Below are 17,420 nucleotides of genomic sequence, written 5' to 3' on the forward strand. Positions count from 1 at the left end.
ATAATATCAACATGAAGAAACTAATATGACTTTAAAAAAATTACAATACAAAAGAGATGTTCATACTTAGTGTTAGAACTTAGAACCATTAATGTTTTTTCCATGTGTTTTAGCAATAAATAACAATTCATCACCTATATGCAATTGATTCATTTAATCATTCTATCAGCTTCCCCTCAAAGGAAATATAGAGATACACATGATACAGAAGAAAATACATCTATTTTCAACATTAAAGGAGCATCAAGTATTGGCTTGGAGACTGATTGAAAATATGTCCTTGGCATTTTTAACTTTTTGCTCTAAAGACTAAACTAATAGGCTCACTAAATATATAGCATACTATTGAAGAAATAGCAGATGATGAAGTGCTACCGATTGTTAACCCGGGATAGTTGGAAAGCTTATATTCAGCTGTTTACATTCATACTATCTTTATATTTCATCAACAAGACAAAACAAAAATGACCTCAATAAATTGCAATAAATAAGAGATTAAGTTACTTGGCGTTAGAACTTAGAACTATTAATAGATATTCCAGGAGCTTTCAGAATAATAATTAATTCTACAACTATATCAAATGTATTGATCCAATCTTTCAAGCAGTGTTTGATCCAAGGTGATAAACAGTCAAAAATGAGACACAAGAAAAATGAATCTTTTTTCAAACAATTAAACTTGGCCTGTACAGGGATCGAACCTGTGACCTTGGCGTTATTAGCACCACGCTCTAACCATCTGAGCTAACAGGCCGTTTTGCACAATTTCCTGGAAGTCCAGCATCTGAAGAAGTGCAAATGATAGTTAACCCGGGAGATTTGGAAAGCTTAATTTCAGAGGTTTACCATGAAGTTATAAATATATAATATCAACATGAAGAAACTAATATGACTTTAAAAAAATTACAATACAAAAGAGATGTTCATACTTAGTGTTAAAACTTAGAACCATTAATGTTTTTTCCATGTGTTTTAGCAATAAATAACAATTCATCACCTATATGCAATTGATTCATTTAATCATTCTATCAGCTTCCCCTAAAAAGAAATATAGAGATACACATGATACAGAAGAAAATACATCTATTTTCAACATTAAAGGAGCATCAAGTATTGGTTCGGAGACTGATGAAAATATGTCCTTGGCATTTTTAACTTTTTGCTCTAAAGACTAAACTAATAGGCTCACTAAATATATAGCATACTATTAAAGAAATAGCAGATGATGAAGTGCTACTGATTGTTAACCCGGATGGTTGGAAAGCTTATATTCAGCTGTTTACATTCATACTATCTTTATATTTCATCAACAAGACAAAACAAAAATGACCTCAATGAATTGCAATAAAGAAGAGATTTAGTTACTTGGAGTTAGAACTTAGAACCATTAATAGATATTCCAGGAGCTTTCAGAATAATAATTAATTCTACAACTATATCAAATGTATTCATCCAATCCTTCAAGCAGAGTTTGATCCAAGGTGATAAACAGTCAAAAATGAGACACAAGAAAAATTAATCTTTTTTCAAACAATTAAACTTGGCCTGTACAGGGATCAAACCTGTGACCTTGGCGTTATCAGCACCACGCTCTAACCTTCTGAGCTAACAAGCCATTTTGCACAAATTCCTGGAAGTCCAGCATGTGAAGAAGTGCTAATGATAGTTAACCCGGGAGATTTGGAAAGCTTAATTTCAGAGGTTTACCATGAAATTATAAATATATCATATCAACATGAAGAAACTAATATGACTTTAAAAAAATTACAATACAAAAGAGATTTTCATACTTAGTGTTAGAACTTAGAACCATTAATGTTTTTTCCATGTGTTTTAGCAATAAATAACAATTCATCACCTATATGCAATTGATTCAACTAATCATTCTATCAGCTTCCCCTCAAAGGAAATATAGACATACACATGATACAGAAGAAAATACATCTATTTTCAACATTAAAGGAGCATCAAGTATTGGCTTGGAGACTGATTGAAAATATGTCCTTGCTATTTTTAACTTTTTGCTCTAAAGACTAAACTAATAGGCTCACTAAATATATAGCATACTATTGAAGAAATAGCAGATGATGAAGTGCTACCGATTGTTAACCCGGGATAGTTGGAAAGCTTATATTCAGCTGTTTACATTCATAATATCTTTATATTTCATCAACAAGACAAAACAAAAATGACCTCAATGAATTGCAATAAATAAGAGATTTAGTTACTTGGCGTTAGAACTTAGAACCATTAATAGATATTCCAGGAGCTTTCAGAATAATATTTAATTCTACAACTATATCAAATGTATTCATCCAATCCTTCAAGCAGCGTTTCATCCAAGGTGATAAACAGTCAAAAATGAGACAAAAGAAAAATTAATCTTTTTACAAACAATTAAACTTGGCCTGTACAGGGATAGAACCTGTGACCTTGGTGTTATGAGCACCATGCTCTAACCATCTGAGCTAACAGGCTTCCCCTCAAAGGAAATATAGAGATTCACATGATACAGAAGAAAATACATCTATTTTCAACATTAAAGGAGCTTCAAGTATTGGCTTGGAGACTGATTGAAAGTATGTCCTTGGCATTTTTACCTTTATGCTCTAAAGACTAAACTAATAGGCTCACTAAATATATAGCATACTATTGAAGAAATAGCAGATGATGAAGTGCTACTGATTGTTAACCCGGGATAATTGGAAAGCTTATATTCAGCTGTTTACATTCATACTATCTTTATATTTCATCAACAAGACAAAACAAAAATGACCTCAATGAATTGCAATAAATAAGAGATTTAGTTACTTGGCGTTAGAACTTAGAACCATTAATAGATATTCCAGGAGCTTTCAGAATAATAATTAATTCTACAACTATATGAAATATATTCATCCAATCCTTCAAGCTCCGTTTGATCCAAGGTGATAAACAGTCAAAAATGAGACACAAGAAAAATTTATCTTTTTACAAACAATTAAACTTGGCCTGTACAGGGATCGAACCTGTGACCTTGGCGTTATTAGCACCACGCTCTAACCATCTGAGCTAACAGGCCGTTTTGCACAATTTCCTGGAAGTCCAGCATCTGAAGAAGTGCTAATGATAGTTAACCCGGGAGATTTGGAAAGCTTAATTTCAGAGGTTTACCATGAAGTTATAAATATATAATATCAACATGAAGAAACTAATATGACTTTAAAAAAATTACAATACAAAAGAGATGTTCATACTTAGTGTTAAAACTTAGAACCATTAATGTTTTTTCCATGTGTTTTAGCAATAAATAACAATTCATCACCTATATGCAATCGATTCATTTAATCATTCTATCAGCTTCCCCTAAAAGGAAATATAGAGATACACATGATACAGAAGAAAATACATCTATTTTCAACATTAAAGGAGCATCAAGTATTGGCTTGGAGACTGATGAAAATATGTCCTTGGCATTTTTAACTTTTTGCTCTAAAGACTAAACTAATAGGCTCACTAAATATATAGCATACTATTGAAGAAATAGCAGATGATGAAGTGCTACTGATTGCATTCATACTATCTTTATATTTCATCAACAAGACAAAACAAAAATGACCTCAATGAATTGCAATAAAGAAGAGATTTAGTTACTTGGAGTTAGAACTTAAAACCATTAATAGATATTCCAGGAGCTTTCAGAATAATAATTAATTCTACAACTATATCAAATGTATTCATCCAATCCTTCAAGCAGTGTTTGATCCAAGGTGATAAACAGTCAAAAATGAGACACAAGAAAAATTAATCTTTTTTCAAACAATTAAACTTGGCCTGTACAGGGATCAAACCTGTGACCTTGGCGTTATCAGCACCACGCTCTAACCTTCCGAGCTAACAAGCCATCTTGCACAAATTCCTGGAAGTCCAGCATGTGAAGAAGTGCTAATGATAGTTAACCCGGGAGATTTGGAAAGCTTAATTTCAGAGGTTTACCATGAAATTATAAATATATAATATCAACATGAAGAAACTAATATGACTTTAAAAAAATTACAATACAAAAGAGATTTTCATACTTAGTGTTAGAACTTAGAACCATTAATGTTTTTTCCATGTGTTTTAGCAATAAATAACAATTTATCACCTATATGCAATTGATTCAACTAATCGTTCTATCAGCTTCCCCTCAAAGGAAATATAGACATACACATGATACAGAAGAAAATACATCTATTTTCAACATTAAAGGAGCATCAAGTATTGGCTTGGAGACTGATTGAAAGTATGTCCTTGGCATTTTTACCTTCATGCTCTAAAGACTAAACTAATAGGCTCACTAAATATATAGCATACTATTGAAGAAATAGCAGATGATGAAGTGCTACTGATTGTTAACCCGGGATAATTGGAAAGCTTATATTCAGCTGTTTACATTCATACTATCTTTATATTTCATCAACAAGACAAAACAAAAATGACCTCAATGAATTGCAATAAATAGGAGATTTAGTTACTTGGAGTTAGAACTTAGAACCATTAATAGATATTCCAGGAGCTTTCAGAATAATAATTAATTCTACAACTATATCAAATGTATTTATCCAATCCTTCAAGCAGCGTTTGATCCAAGGTGATAAACAGTCAAAAATTAGACACAAGAAAAATTAATCTTTTTACAAACAATTAAACTCGGCCTGTACAGGGATTGAACCTGTGACCTTGGCGTTATTAGCACCACGCTCTAACCATCTGAGCTAACAGGCCGTTTTGCACAAATTCCTGGAGGTCCAGCATATGAAGAAGTGCTAATGATAGTTAACCCGGGAGATTTGGAAAGCTTAATTTCAGAGGTTTACCATGAAGTTATAAATATATAATATCAACATGAAGAAACTAATATGACTTTAAAATAATTACAATACAAAAGAGATGTTCATACTTAGTGTTAGAACTTAGAACCATTAATGTTTTTTCCACGTGTTTTAGCAATAAATAACAATTCATCACCTATATGCAATTGATTCATTTAATCATTCTATCAGCTTCCCCTCAAAGGAAATATAGAGATACACATGATACAGAAGAAAATACATCTATTTTCAACATTAAAGGAGCATCAAGTATTGGCTTGGAGACTGATTGAAAGTATGTCCTTGGCATTTTTAACTTTATGCTCTAAAGACTAAACTAATAGGCTCAATAAATATATAGCATACTATTGAAGAAATAGCAGATGATGAAGTGCTACCGATTGTTAACCCGGGATAGTTGGAAAGCTTATATTCAGCTGTTTACATTCATACTATCTTTATATTTCATCAACAAGACAAAACAAAAATGACCTCAATAAATTGCAATAAATAAGAGTTTAAGTTACTTGGCGTTAGAACTTAGAACCATTAATAGATATTCCAGGAGCTTTCAGAATAATAATTATTTCTACAACTATATCAAATGTATTTATCCAATCCTTCAAGCAGTGTTTGATCCAAGGTGATAAACAGTCAAAAATGAGACACAAGAAAAATTAATTTTTTTTCAAACAATTAAACTTGGCCTTTACAGGGATCGAACCTGTGACCTTGGCGTTATTAGCACCACACTCTAACCATCTGAGCTAACAGGCCGTTCTGCACAATTTCCTGGAAGTCCAGCATATGAAGAAGTGCTAATGATAGTTAACCCGGGAGATTTGGAAAGCTTAATTTCAGAGGTTTACCATGAAGTTATAAATATATAATATCAACATGATGAAACTAATATGACTTTAAAAAAATTACAATACAAAAGAGATGTTCATACTTAGTGTTAGAACTTAGAACCATTAATGTTTTTTCCATGTGTTTTAGCAATAAATAACAATTCATCACCTATATGCAATTGATTCATTTAATCATTCTATCAGCTTCCCCTCAAAGGAAATATAGAGATACACATGATACAGAAGAAAATACATCTATTTTCAACATTAAAGGAGCATCAAGTATTGGCTAGGAGATTGATTGAAAGTATGTCCTTGCTATTTTTAACTTTTTGCTCTAAAGACTAAACTAATAGGCTCACTAAATATATAGCATACTATTGAAGAAATAGCAGATGATGAAGTGCTACTGATTGTTAACCCGGGATAGTTGGAAAGCTTATATTCAGCTGTTTACATTCATACTATCTTTATATTTCATCAACAAGACAAAACAAAAATGACCTCAATGAATTGCAATAAAGAAGAGATTTAGTTACTTGGAGTTAGAACTTAGAACCATTAATAGATATTCCAGGAGCTTTCAGAATAATAATTAATTCTACAACTATATCAAATGTATTCATCCAATCCTTCAAGCAGTGTTTGATCCAAGGTGATAAACAGTCAAATATGAGACACAAGAAAAATTAATCTTTTTTCAAACAATTAAACTTGGCCTGTACAGGGATCGAACCTGTGACCTTGGCGTTATTAGCACCACGCTCTAACCATCTGAGCTAACAAGCCGTTTTGCACAATTTCCTGGAAGTCCAGCATATGAAGAAGTGCTAATGATAGTTAACCCGGGAGATTTGGAAAGCTTAATTTCAGAGGTTTACCATGAAGTTATAAATATATAATATCAACATGAAGAAACTAATATGACTTTAAAAAAATTACAATACAAAAGAGATGTTCATACTTAGTGTTAGAACTTAGAACCATTAATGTTTTTTCCATGTGTTTTAGCAATAAATAACAATTCATCACCTATATGCAATTGATTCATTTAATCATTCTATCAGCTTCCCCTCAAAGAAAATATAGAGATACACATGATACAGAAGAAAATACTTCTATTTTCAACATTAAAGGAGCATCAAGTATTGGCTAGGAGATTGATTGAAAGTATGTCCTTGGCATTTTTAACTTTATGCTCTAAAGACTAAACTAATAGGCTCAATAAATATATAGCATACCATTGAAGAAATAGCAGATGATGAAGTGCTATCGATTGTTAACCCGGGATAGTTGGAAAGCTTATATTCAGCTGTTTACATTCATACTATCTTTATATTTCATCAACAAGACAAAACAAAAATGACCTCAATAAATTGCAATAAATAAGAGTTTAAGTTACTTGGCGTTAGAACCTAGAACCATTAATAGATATTCCAGGAGCTTTCAGAATAATAATTAATTCTACAACTATATCAAATGTATTTATCCAATCCTTCAAGCAGTGTTTGATCCAAGGTGATAAACAGTCAAAAATGAGACACAAGAAAAATGTATCTTTTTTCAAACAATTAAACTTGGCCTGTACAGGGATCGAACCTGTGACCTTGGCGTTATTAGCACCACGCTCTAACCATCTGAGCTAACAGGCCGTTTTGCACAATTTCCTGGAAGTCCAGCATATGAAGAAGTGCTAATGATAGTTAACCCGGGAGATTTGGAAAGCTTAATTTCAGAGGTTTACCATGAAGTTATAAATATATAATATCAACATGAAGAAACTAATATGACTTTAAAAAAATTACAATACAAAAGAGATGTTCATACTTAGTGTTAGAACTTAGAACCATTAATGTTTTTTCCATGTGTTTTAGCAATAAATAACAATTCATCACCTATATGCAATTGATTCATTTAATCATTCTATCAGCTTCCCCTCAAAGGAAATATAGAGATACACATGATACAGAAGAAAATACATCTATTTTCAACATTAAAGGAGCATCAAGTATTGGCTTGGAGACTGATTGAAAATATGTCCTTGGCATTTTTAACTTTTTGCTCTAAAGACTAAACTAATAGGCTCACTAAATATATAGCATACTATTGAAGAAATAGCAGATGATGAAGTGCTACCGATTGTTAACCCGGGATAGTTGGAAAGCTTATATTCAGCTGTTTACATTCATACTATCTTTATATTTCATCAACAAGACAAAACAAAAATGACCTCAATAAATTAAAATAAATAAGAGATTAAGTTACTTGGCGTTAGAACTTAGAACCATTAATAGATATTCCAGGAGCTTTCAGAATAATAATTAATTCTACAACTATATCAAATGTAATTATCCAATCTTTCAAGCAGTGTTTGATCCAAGGTGATAAACAGTCAAAAATGAGACACAAGAAAAATGAATCTTTTTACAAACAATTGAACTTGGCCTGTACAGGGATCGAACCTGTGACCTTGGCGTTATTAGCACCACGCTCTAACCATCTGAGCTAACAGGCCATTTTGCATAAACTCCTGGAAGTCCAGCATATGAAGAAGTGCTAATGATAGTTAACCCGGCAGATTTGGAAAGCTTAATTTCAGAGGTTTACCATGAAGTTATAAATATATAATATCAACATGAAGAAACTAATATGACTTTAAAAAAATTACAATACAAAAGAGATGTTCATACTTAGTGTTAGAACTTAGAACCATTAATGTTTTTTCCATGTGTTTTAGCAATAAATAACAATTCATCACCTATATGCAATTGATTCATTTAATCATTCTATCAGCTTCCCCTCAAAGGAAATATAGAGATACACATGATACAGAAGAAAATACATCTATTTTCAACATTAAAGGAGCATCAAGTATTGGCTTGGAGACTGATTGAAAATATGTCCTTGGCATTTTTAACTTTTTGCTCTAAAGACTAAACTAATAGGCTCACTAAATATATAGCATACTATTGAAGAAATAGCAGATGATGAAGTGCTACCAATTGTTAACCCGGGATAGTTGGAAAGCTTATATTCAGCTGTTTACATTCATACTATCTTTATCTTTCATCAACAAGACAAAACAAAAATGACCTTAATAAATTGCAATAAATAAGAGATTAAGTTACTTGGCGTTAGAACTTAGAACTATTAATAGATATTCCAGGAGCTTTCAGAATAATAATTAATTCTACAACTATATCAAATGTATTGATCCAATCTTTCAAGCAGTGTTTGATCCAAGGTGATAAACAGTCAAAAATGAGACACAAGAAAAATGAATCTTTTTTCAAACAATTAAACTTGGCCTGTACAGGGATCGAACCTGTGACCTTGGCGTTATTAGCACCACGCTCTAACCATCTGAGCTAACAGGCCGTTTTGCACAATTTCCTGGAAGTCCAGCATCTGAAGAAGTGCAAATGATAGTTAACCCGGGAGATTTGGAAAGCTTAATTTCAGAGGTTTACCATGAAGTTATAAATATATAATATCAACATGAAGAAACTAATATGACTTTAAAAAAATTACAATACAAAAGAGATGTTCATACTTAGTGTTAAAACTTAGAACCATTAATGTTTTTTCCATGTGTTTTAGCAATAAATAACAATTCATCACCTATATGCAATTGATTCATTTAATCATTCTATCAGCTTCCCCTAAAAGGAAATATAGAGATACACATGATACAGAAGAAAATACATCTATTTTCAACAATAAAGGAGCATCAAGTATTGGCTTGGAGACTGATGAAAATATGTCCTTGGCATTTTTAACTTTTTGCTCTAAAGACTAAACTAATAGGCTCACTAAATATATAGCATACTATTGAAGAAATAGCAGATGATGAAGTGCTACTGATTGTTAACCCGGGATGGTTGGAAAGCTTATATTCAGCTGTTTACATTCATACTATCTTTATATTTCATCAACAAGACAAAACAAAAATGACCTCAATGAATTCCAATAAAGAAGAGATTTAGTTACTTGGAGTTAGAACTTAGAACCATTAATAGATATTCCAGGAGCTTTCAGAATAATAATTAATTCTACAACTATATCAAATGTATTCATCCAATCCTTCAAGCAGAGTTTGATCCAAGGTGATAAACAGTCAAAAATGAGACACAAGAAAAATTAATCTTTTTTCCAACAATTAAACTTGGCCTGTACAGGGATCAAACCTGTGACCTTGGCGTTATCAGCACCACGCTCTAACCTTCTGAGCTAACAAGCCATTTTGCACAAATTCCTGGAAGTCCAGCATGTGAAGAAGTGCTAATGATAGTTAACCCGGGAGATTTGGAAAGCTTAATTTCAGAGGTTTACCATGAAATTATAAATATATAATATCAACATGAAGAAACTAATATGACTTTAAAAAAATTACAATACAAAAGAGATTTTCATACTTAGTGTTAGAACTTAGAACCATTAATGTTTTTTCCATGTGTTTTAGCAATAAATAACAATTCATCACCTATATGCAATTGATTCAACTAATCATTCTATCAGCTTCCCCTCAAAGGAAATATAGACATACACATGATACAGAAGAAAATACATCTATTTTCAACATTAAAGGAGCATCAAGTATTGGCTTGGAGACTGATTGAAAATATGTCCTTGCTATTTTTAACTTTTTGCTCTAAAGACTAAACTAATAGGCTCACTAAATATATAGCATACTATTGAAGAAATAGCAGATGATGAAGTGCTACCGATTGTTAACCCGGGATAGTTAGAAAGCTTATATTCAGCTGTTTACATTCATAATATCTTTATATTTCATCAACAAGACAAAACAAAAATGACCTCAATGAATTGCAATAAATAAGAGATTTAGTTACTTGGCGTTAGAACTTAGAACCATTAATAGATATTCCAGGAGCTTTCAGAATAATATTTAATTCTACAACTATATCAAATGTATTCATCCAATCCTTCAAGCAGCGTTTCATCCAAGGTGATAAACAGTCAAAAATTAGACAAAAGAAAAATTAATCTTTTTACAAACAATTAAACTTAGCCTGTACAGGGATAGAACCTGTGACCTTGGTGTTATTAGCACCATGCTCTAACCATCTGAGCTAACAGGCTTCCCCTCAAAGGAAATATAGAGATTCACATGATACAGAAGAAAATACATCTATTTTCAACATTAAAGGAGCTTCAAGTATTGGCTTGGAGACTGATTGAAAGTATGTCCTTGGCATTTTTACCTTTATGCTCTAAAGACTAAACTAATAGGCTCACTAAATATATAGCATACTATTGAAGAAATAGCAGATGATGAAGTGCTACTGATTGTTAACCCGGGATAATTGGAAAGCTTATATTCAGCTGTTTACATTCATACTATCTTTATATTTCATCAACAAGACAAAACAAAAATGACCTCAATGAATTGCAATAAATAAGAGATTTAGTTACTTGGCGTTAGAACTTAGAACCATTAATAGATATTGCAGGAGCTTTCAGAATAATAATTAATTCTACAACTATATGAAATATATTCATCCAATCCTTCAAGCTCCGTTTGATCCAAGGTGATAAACAGTCAAAAATGAGACACAAGAAAAATTTATCTTTTTACAAACAATTAAACTTAGCCTGTACAGGGATCGAACCTGTGACCTTGGCGTTATTAGCACCACGCTCTAACCATCTGAGCTAACAGGCCGTTTTGCACAATTTCCTGGAAGTCCAGCATCTGAAGAAGTGCTAATGATAGTTAACCCAGGAGATTTGGAAAGCTTAATTTCAGAGGTTTACCATGAAGTTATAAATATATAATATCAACATGAAGAAACTAATATGACTTTAAAAAAATTACAATACAAAAGAGATGTTCATACTTAGTGTTAAAACTTAGAACCATTAATGTTTTTCCATGTGTTTTAGCAATAAATAACAATTCATCACCTATATGCAATCGATTCATTTAATCATTCTATCAGCTTCCCCTAAAAGGAAATATAGAGATACACATGATACAGAAGAAAATACATATATTTTCAACATTAAAGGAGCATCAAGTATTGGCTTGGAGACTGATGAAAATATGTCCTTGGCATTTTTAACTTTTTGCTCTAAAGACTAAACTAATAGGCTCACTAAATATATAGCATACTATTGAAGAAATAGCAGATGATGAAGTGCTACTGATTGCATTCATACTATCTTTATATTTCATCAACAAGACAAAACAAAAATGACCTCAATGAATTGCAATAAAGAAGAGATTTAGTTACTTGGAGTTAGAACTTAGAACCATTAATAGATATTCCAGGAGCTTTCAGACTAATAATTAATTCTACAACTATATCAAATGTATTCATCCAATCCTTCAAGCAGTGTTTGATCCAAGGTGATAAACAGTCAAAAATGAGACACAAGAAAAATTAATCTTTTTTCAAACAATTAAACTTGGCCTGTACAGTGATCAAACCTGTGACCTTGGCGTTATCAGCACCACGCTCTAACCTTCTGAGCTAACAAGCCATCTTGCACAAATTCCTGGAAGTCCAGCATGTGAAGAAGTGCTAATGATAGTTAACCCGGGAGATTTGGAAAGCTTAATTTCAGAGGTTTACCATGAAATTATAAATATATAATATCAACATGAAGAAACTAATATGACTTTAAAAAAATTACAATACAAAAGAGATTTTCATACTTAGTGTTAGAACTTAGAACCATTAATGTTTTTTCCATGTGTTTTAGCAATAAATAACAATTCATCACCTATATGCAATTGATTCAACTAATCGTTCTATCAGCTTCCCCTCAAAGGAAATATAGACATACACATGATACAGAAGAAAATACATCTATTTTCAACATTAAAGGAGCATCAAGTATTGGCTTGGAGACTGATTGAAAGTATGTCCTTGGCATTTTTACCTTCATGCTCTAAAGACTAAACTAATAGGCTCACTAAATATATAGCATACTATTGAAGAAATAGCAGATGATGAAGTGCTACTGATTGTTAACCCGGGATAATTGGAAAGCTTATATTCAGCTGTTTACATTCATACTATCTTTATATTTCATTAACAAGACAAAACAAAAATGACCTCAATGAATTGCAATAAATAGGAGATTTAGTTACTTGGAGTTAGAACTTAGAACCATTAATAGATATTCCAGGAGCTTTCAGAATAATAATTAATTCTACAACTATATCAAATGTATTTATCCAATCCTTCAAGCAGCGTTTGATCCAAGGTGATAAACAGTCAAAAATTAGACACAAGAAAAATTAATCTTTTTACAAACAATTAAACTCGGCCTGTACAGGGATTGAACCTGTGACCTTGGCGTTATTAGCACCACGCTCTAACCATCTGAGCTAACAGGCCGTTTTGCACCAAGTTCTGGAAGTCCAGCATATGAAGAAGTGCTAATGATAGTTAACCCGGGAGATTTGGAAAGCTTAATTTCAGAGGTTTACCATGAAGTTATACTTATATAATATCAACATGAAGAAACTAATATGACTCTAAAAAAATTACAATACAAAAGAGATTTTCATACTTAGTGTTAGAACTTAGAACCAATAATGTTTTTTCCATGTGTTTTAGCAATAAATAACAATTCATCACCTATATGCAATTGATTCATCTAATCATTCTATCAGCTTCCCCTCAAAGGAAATATAGACATACACATGATACAGAAGAAAGTACATCTATTTTCAACATTGAAGGAGCATCAAGTATTGGCTTGGAGACTGATTGAAAGTATGTCCTTGGCATTTTTAACTTTATGCTCTAAAGACTAAACTAATAGGCTCACTAAATATATAGCATACTATTGAAGAAATAGCAGATGATGAAGTGCTACTGATTGTTAACCCGGGATAGTTGGAAAGCTTATATTCAGCTGTTTACATTCATACTATCTTTATATTTCATCAACAAGACAAAACAAAAATGACCTCAATGAATTGCAATAAATAAGAGATTTAGTTACTTGGCGTTAGAACTTAGAACCATTAATAGATATTCCAGGAGCTTTCAGAATAATAATTAATTCTACAACTATATGAAATATATTCATCCAATCCTTCAAGCTCCGTTTGATCCAAGGTAATAAACAGTCAAAAATGAGACACAAGAAAAATTTATCTTTTTACAAACAATTGAACTTGGCCTGTACAGGGATCGAACCTGTGACCTTGGCGTTATTAGCACCACGCTCTAACCATCTGAGGTAACAGGCCGATTTGCATGAATTGCTGGAAGTCCAGCATATGAAGAAGTGCTAATGATAGTTAACCCGGGAGATTTGGAAAGCTTAATTTCAGAGGTTTACCATGAAGTTATAAATATATAATATCAACATGAATAAACTAATATGAATTTAAAAAAATTACAATACAAAAGAGATTGTCATACTTAGTGTTAGAACTTAGAACCATTAATGTTTTTTCCATGTGTTTTAGCAATAAATAACAATTCATCACCTATATGCAATTGATTCATTTAATCATTCTATCAGCTTCCCCTCAAAGAAAATATAGAGATACACATGATACAGAAGAAAATACATCTATTTTCAACATTAAAGGAGCATCAAGTATTGGCTAGGAGATTGATTGAAAGTATGTCCTTGGCATTTTTAACTTTATGCTCTAAAGACTAAACTAATAGGCTCACTAAATATACAGCATACTATTGAAGAAATAGCAGATGATGAAGTGCTACCGATTGTTAACCCGGGATAGTTGGAAAGCTTATATTCAGCTGTTTACATTCATACTATCTTTATATTTCATCAACAAGACAAAACAAAAATGACCTCAATAAATTGCAATAAATAAGAGATTTAGTTACTTGGCGTTAGAACTTAGAAACATTAATAGATATTTCAGGAGCTTTCAGAATAATAATTAATTCTACAACTATATCAAATGTATTCATCCAATCCTCCAAGCAGCGTTTGATCCAAGGTGATAAACAGTCAAAAATGAGACACAAGAAAAATTAATCTTTTTTCAAACAATTAAACTTGGCCTGTACAGGGATCGAACCTGTGACCTTGGCGTTATTAGCACCACACTCTAACCATCTGAGCTAACAGGCCATTTTGCATAAACTCCTGGAAGTCCAGCATATGAAGAAGTGCTAATGATAGTTAACCTGGGAGATTTGGAAAGCTTAATTTCAGAGGTTTACCATGAACTTATAAATATATATTATCAACATGAAGAAACTAATATGACTTTAAAAAAATTACAATACAAAAGAGATTTTCATACTTAGTGTTAGAACTTAGAACCATTAATGTTTTTTCCATGTGTTTTAGCAATAAATACCAATTCATCACCTATATGCAATTGATTCATTTAATCATTCTATCAGCTTCCCCTCAAAGGAAATATAGAGATACACATGATACAGAAGAAAATAAATCTATTTTCAACATTAAAGGAGCATCAAGTATTGGCTTGAAGACTGATTGAAAGTATGTCCTTGGCATTTTTACCTTTATGCTCTAAAGACTAAACTAATAGGCTCACTAAATATATAGCATACTATTGAAGAAATAGCAGATGATGAAGTGCTACTGATTGTTAACCCGGGATAGTTGGAAAGCTTATATTCAGCTGTTTACATTCATACTATCTTTATATTTCATCAACAAGACAAAACAAAAATGACCTCAATGAATTGCAATAAAGAAGAGATTTAGTTACTTGGAGTTAGAACTTAGAACCATTAATAGATATTCCAGGAGCTTTCAGAATAATAATTAATTCTACAACTATATCAAATGTATTCATCCAATCCTTCAAGCAGTGTTTGATCCAAGGTGATAAACAGTCAAAAATGAGACACAAGAAAAATTAATCTTTTTTCAAACAATTAAACTTGGCCTGTACAGGGATCGAACCTGTGACCTTGGCGTTATTAGCACCACGCTCTAACCATCTGAGCTAACAGGCCGTTTTGCACAATTTCCTGGAAGTCCAGCATATGAAGAAGTGCTAATGATAGTTAACCCGGGAGATTTGGAAAGCTTAATTTCAGAGGTTTACCATGAAGTTATAAATATATAATATCAACATGAAGAAACTAATATGACTTTAAAAAAATTACAATACAAAAGAGATGTTCATACTTAGTGTTAGAACTTAGAACCATTAATGTTTTTTCCATGTGTTTTAGCAATAAATAACAATTCATCAGCTATATGCAATTGATTCATTTAATCATTCTATCAGCTTCCCCTCAAAGGAAATATAGAGATACACATGATACAGAAGAAAATACATCTATTTTAAACATTAAAGGAGCATCAAGTATTGGCTTGGAGACTGATTGAAAATATGTCCTTGGCATTTTTAACTTTTTGCTCTAAAGACTAAACTAATAGGCTCACTAAATATATAGCATACTATTGAAGAAATAGCAGATGATGAAGTGCTACCGATTGTTAACCCGGGATAGTTGGAAAGCTTATATTCAGCTGTTTACATTCATACTATCTTTATATTTCATCAACAAGACAAAACAAAAATGACCTCAATAAATTGCAATAAATAAGAGATTAAGTTACTTGGCGTTAGAACTTAGAACCATTAATAGATATTCCAGGAGCTTTCAGAATGATAATTAATTCTACAACTATATCAAATGTATTTATCCAATCCTTCAAGCAGTGTTTGATCCAAGGTGATAAACAGTCAAAAATGAGACACAAGAAAAATTAATCTTTTTTCAAACAATTAAACTTGGCCTGTACAGGGATCGAACCTGTGACCTTGGCGTTATTAGCACCACGCTCTAACCATCTGAGCTAACAGGCCGTTTTGCACAATTTCCTGGAAGTCCAGCATATGAAGAAGTGCTAATGATAGTTAACCCGGGAGATTTGGAAAGCTTAATTTCAGTAGGTTTACCATGAAGTTATAAATATATAATATCAACATGAAGAAACTAATATGACTAAGTTACAATACAAAAGAGATGTTCATACTTAGTGTTAAAACTTAGAACCATTAATGTTTTTTCATGTGTTTTAGCAATAAATAACAATTCATCACCTATATGCAATTGATTCATTTAATCATTCTATCAGCTTCCCCTCAAAGGAAATATAGAGATACACATGATACAGAAGAAAATACATCTATTTTCAACATTAAAGGAGCATCAAGTATTGGCTTGGAGACTGATGAAAATATGTCCTTGGCATTTTTACCTTTTTGCTCTAAAGACTAAACTAATAGGCTCACTAAATATATAGCATACTATTGAAGAAATAGCAGATGATGAAGTGCTACTGATTGTTAACCCGGGATAGTTGGAAAGCTTATATTCAGCTGTTTACATTCATACTATCTTTATATTTCATCAACAAGACAAAACAAAAATGACCTCAATGAATTGCAATAAATAAGAGATTTAGTTACTTGGAGTTAGAACTTAGAACCATTAATAGATATTCCAGGAGCTTTCAGAATAATAATTAATTCTACAACTATATCAAATGTATTCATCCAATCCTTCAAGCAGTGTTTGATCCAAGGTGATAAACAGTCAACAATGAGACACAAGAAAAATTACTCTTTTTTCAAACAATTATACTGGGCCTGTACAGGGATCGAACCTGTGACCTTGGTGTTATTAGCACCACGCTCTAACCATCTGAGCTAACAAGCCATTTTGCACAAATTCCTGGAAGTCCAGCATGTGAAGAAGTGCTAATGATAGTTAACCCG

At 31.9% G+C, this 17,420-nt stretch overlaps 12 non-coding genes across 12 annotated transcripts; all 12 read right to left on the minus strand.

Moving 5' to 3' along the window:
* Positions 1 to 680: 680 nt before the first annotated feature.
* On the minus strand, positions 681 to 754 carry TRNAI-AAU (transfer RNA isoleucine (anticodon AAU)). The gene has a single exon. It is a non-coding gene; the product is annotated as a tRNA-Ile (tRNA).
* Positions 755 to 1,541: 787 nt separating this feature from the next.
* Positions 1,542 to 1,615, minus strand: TRNAI-GAU (transfer RNA isoleucine (anticodon GAU)). Its single transcript has one exon. It is a non-coding gene; the product is annotated as a tRNA-Ile (tRNA).
* Positions 1,616 to 2,404: 789 nt separating this feature from the next.
* Positions 2,405 to 2,478, minus strand: TRNAM-CAU (transfer RNA methionine (anticodon CAU)). The gene has a single exon. It is a non-coding gene; the product is annotated as a tRNA-Met (tRNA).
* Positions 2,479 to 2,987: 509 nt separating this feature from the next.
* Positions 2,988 to 3,061, minus strand: TRNAI-AAU (transfer RNA isoleucine (anticodon AAU)). Its single transcript has one exon. It is a non-coding gene; the product is annotated as a tRNA-Ile (tRNA).
* A 748-nt stretch (positions 3,062 to 3,809) lies between these two features.
* On the minus strand, positions 3,810 to 3,883 carry TRNAI-GAU (transfer RNA isoleucine (anticodon GAU)). Its single transcript has one exon. It is a non-coding gene; the product is annotated as a tRNA-Ile (tRNA).
* Positions 3,884 to 7,261: 3,378 nt separating this feature from the next.
* Positions 7,262 to 7,335, minus strand: TRNAI-AAU (transfer RNA isoleucine (anticodon AAU)). The gene has a single exon. It is a non-coding gene; the product is annotated as a tRNA-Ile (tRNA).
* A 789-nt stretch (positions 7,336 to 8,124) lies between these two features.
* TRNAI-AAU (transfer RNA isoleucine (anticodon AAU)) lies at positions 8,125 to 8,198 on the minus strand. Its single transcript has one exon. It is a non-coding gene; the product is annotated as a tRNA-Ile (tRNA).
* A 789-nt stretch (positions 8,199 to 8,987) lies between these two features.
* TRNAI-AAU (transfer RNA isoleucine (anticodon AAU)) lies at positions 8,988 to 9,061 on the minus strand. The gene has a single exon. It is a non-coding gene; the product is annotated as a tRNA-Ile (tRNA).
* Positions 9,062 to 9,849: 788 nt separating this feature from the next.
* TRNAI-GAU (transfer RNA isoleucine (anticodon GAU)) lies at positions 9,850 to 9,923 on the minus strand. Its single transcript has one exon. It is a non-coding gene; the product is annotated as a tRNA-Ile (tRNA).
* A 2,193-nt stretch (positions 9,924 to 12,116) lies between these two features.
* On the minus strand, positions 12,117 to 12,190 carry TRNAI-GAU (transfer RNA isoleucine (anticodon GAU)). The gene has a single exon. It is a non-coding gene; the product is annotated as a tRNA-Ile (tRNA).
* A 3,378-nt stretch (positions 12,191 to 15,568) lies between these two features.
* Positions 15,569 to 15,642, minus strand: TRNAI-AAU (transfer RNA isoleucine (anticodon AAU)). Its single transcript has one exon. It is a non-coding gene; the product is annotated as a tRNA-Ile (tRNA).
* A 789-nt stretch (positions 15,643 to 16,431) lies between these two features.
* Positions 16,432 to 16,505, minus strand: TRNAI-AAU (transfer RNA isoleucine (anticodon AAU)). The gene has a single exon. It is a non-coding gene; the product is annotated as a tRNA-Ile (tRNA).
* Positions 16,506 to 17,420: the final 915 nt, after the last annotated feature.

Source organism: Lissotriton vulgaris, chromosome 12 (assembly GCF_964263255.1).
Source record: "Lissotriton vulgaris chromosome 12, aLisVul1.2, whole genome shotgun sequence".
Lineage (NCBI taxonomy): Eukaryota > Metazoa > Chordata > Amphibia > Caudata > Salamandridae > Lissotriton > Lissotriton vulgaris.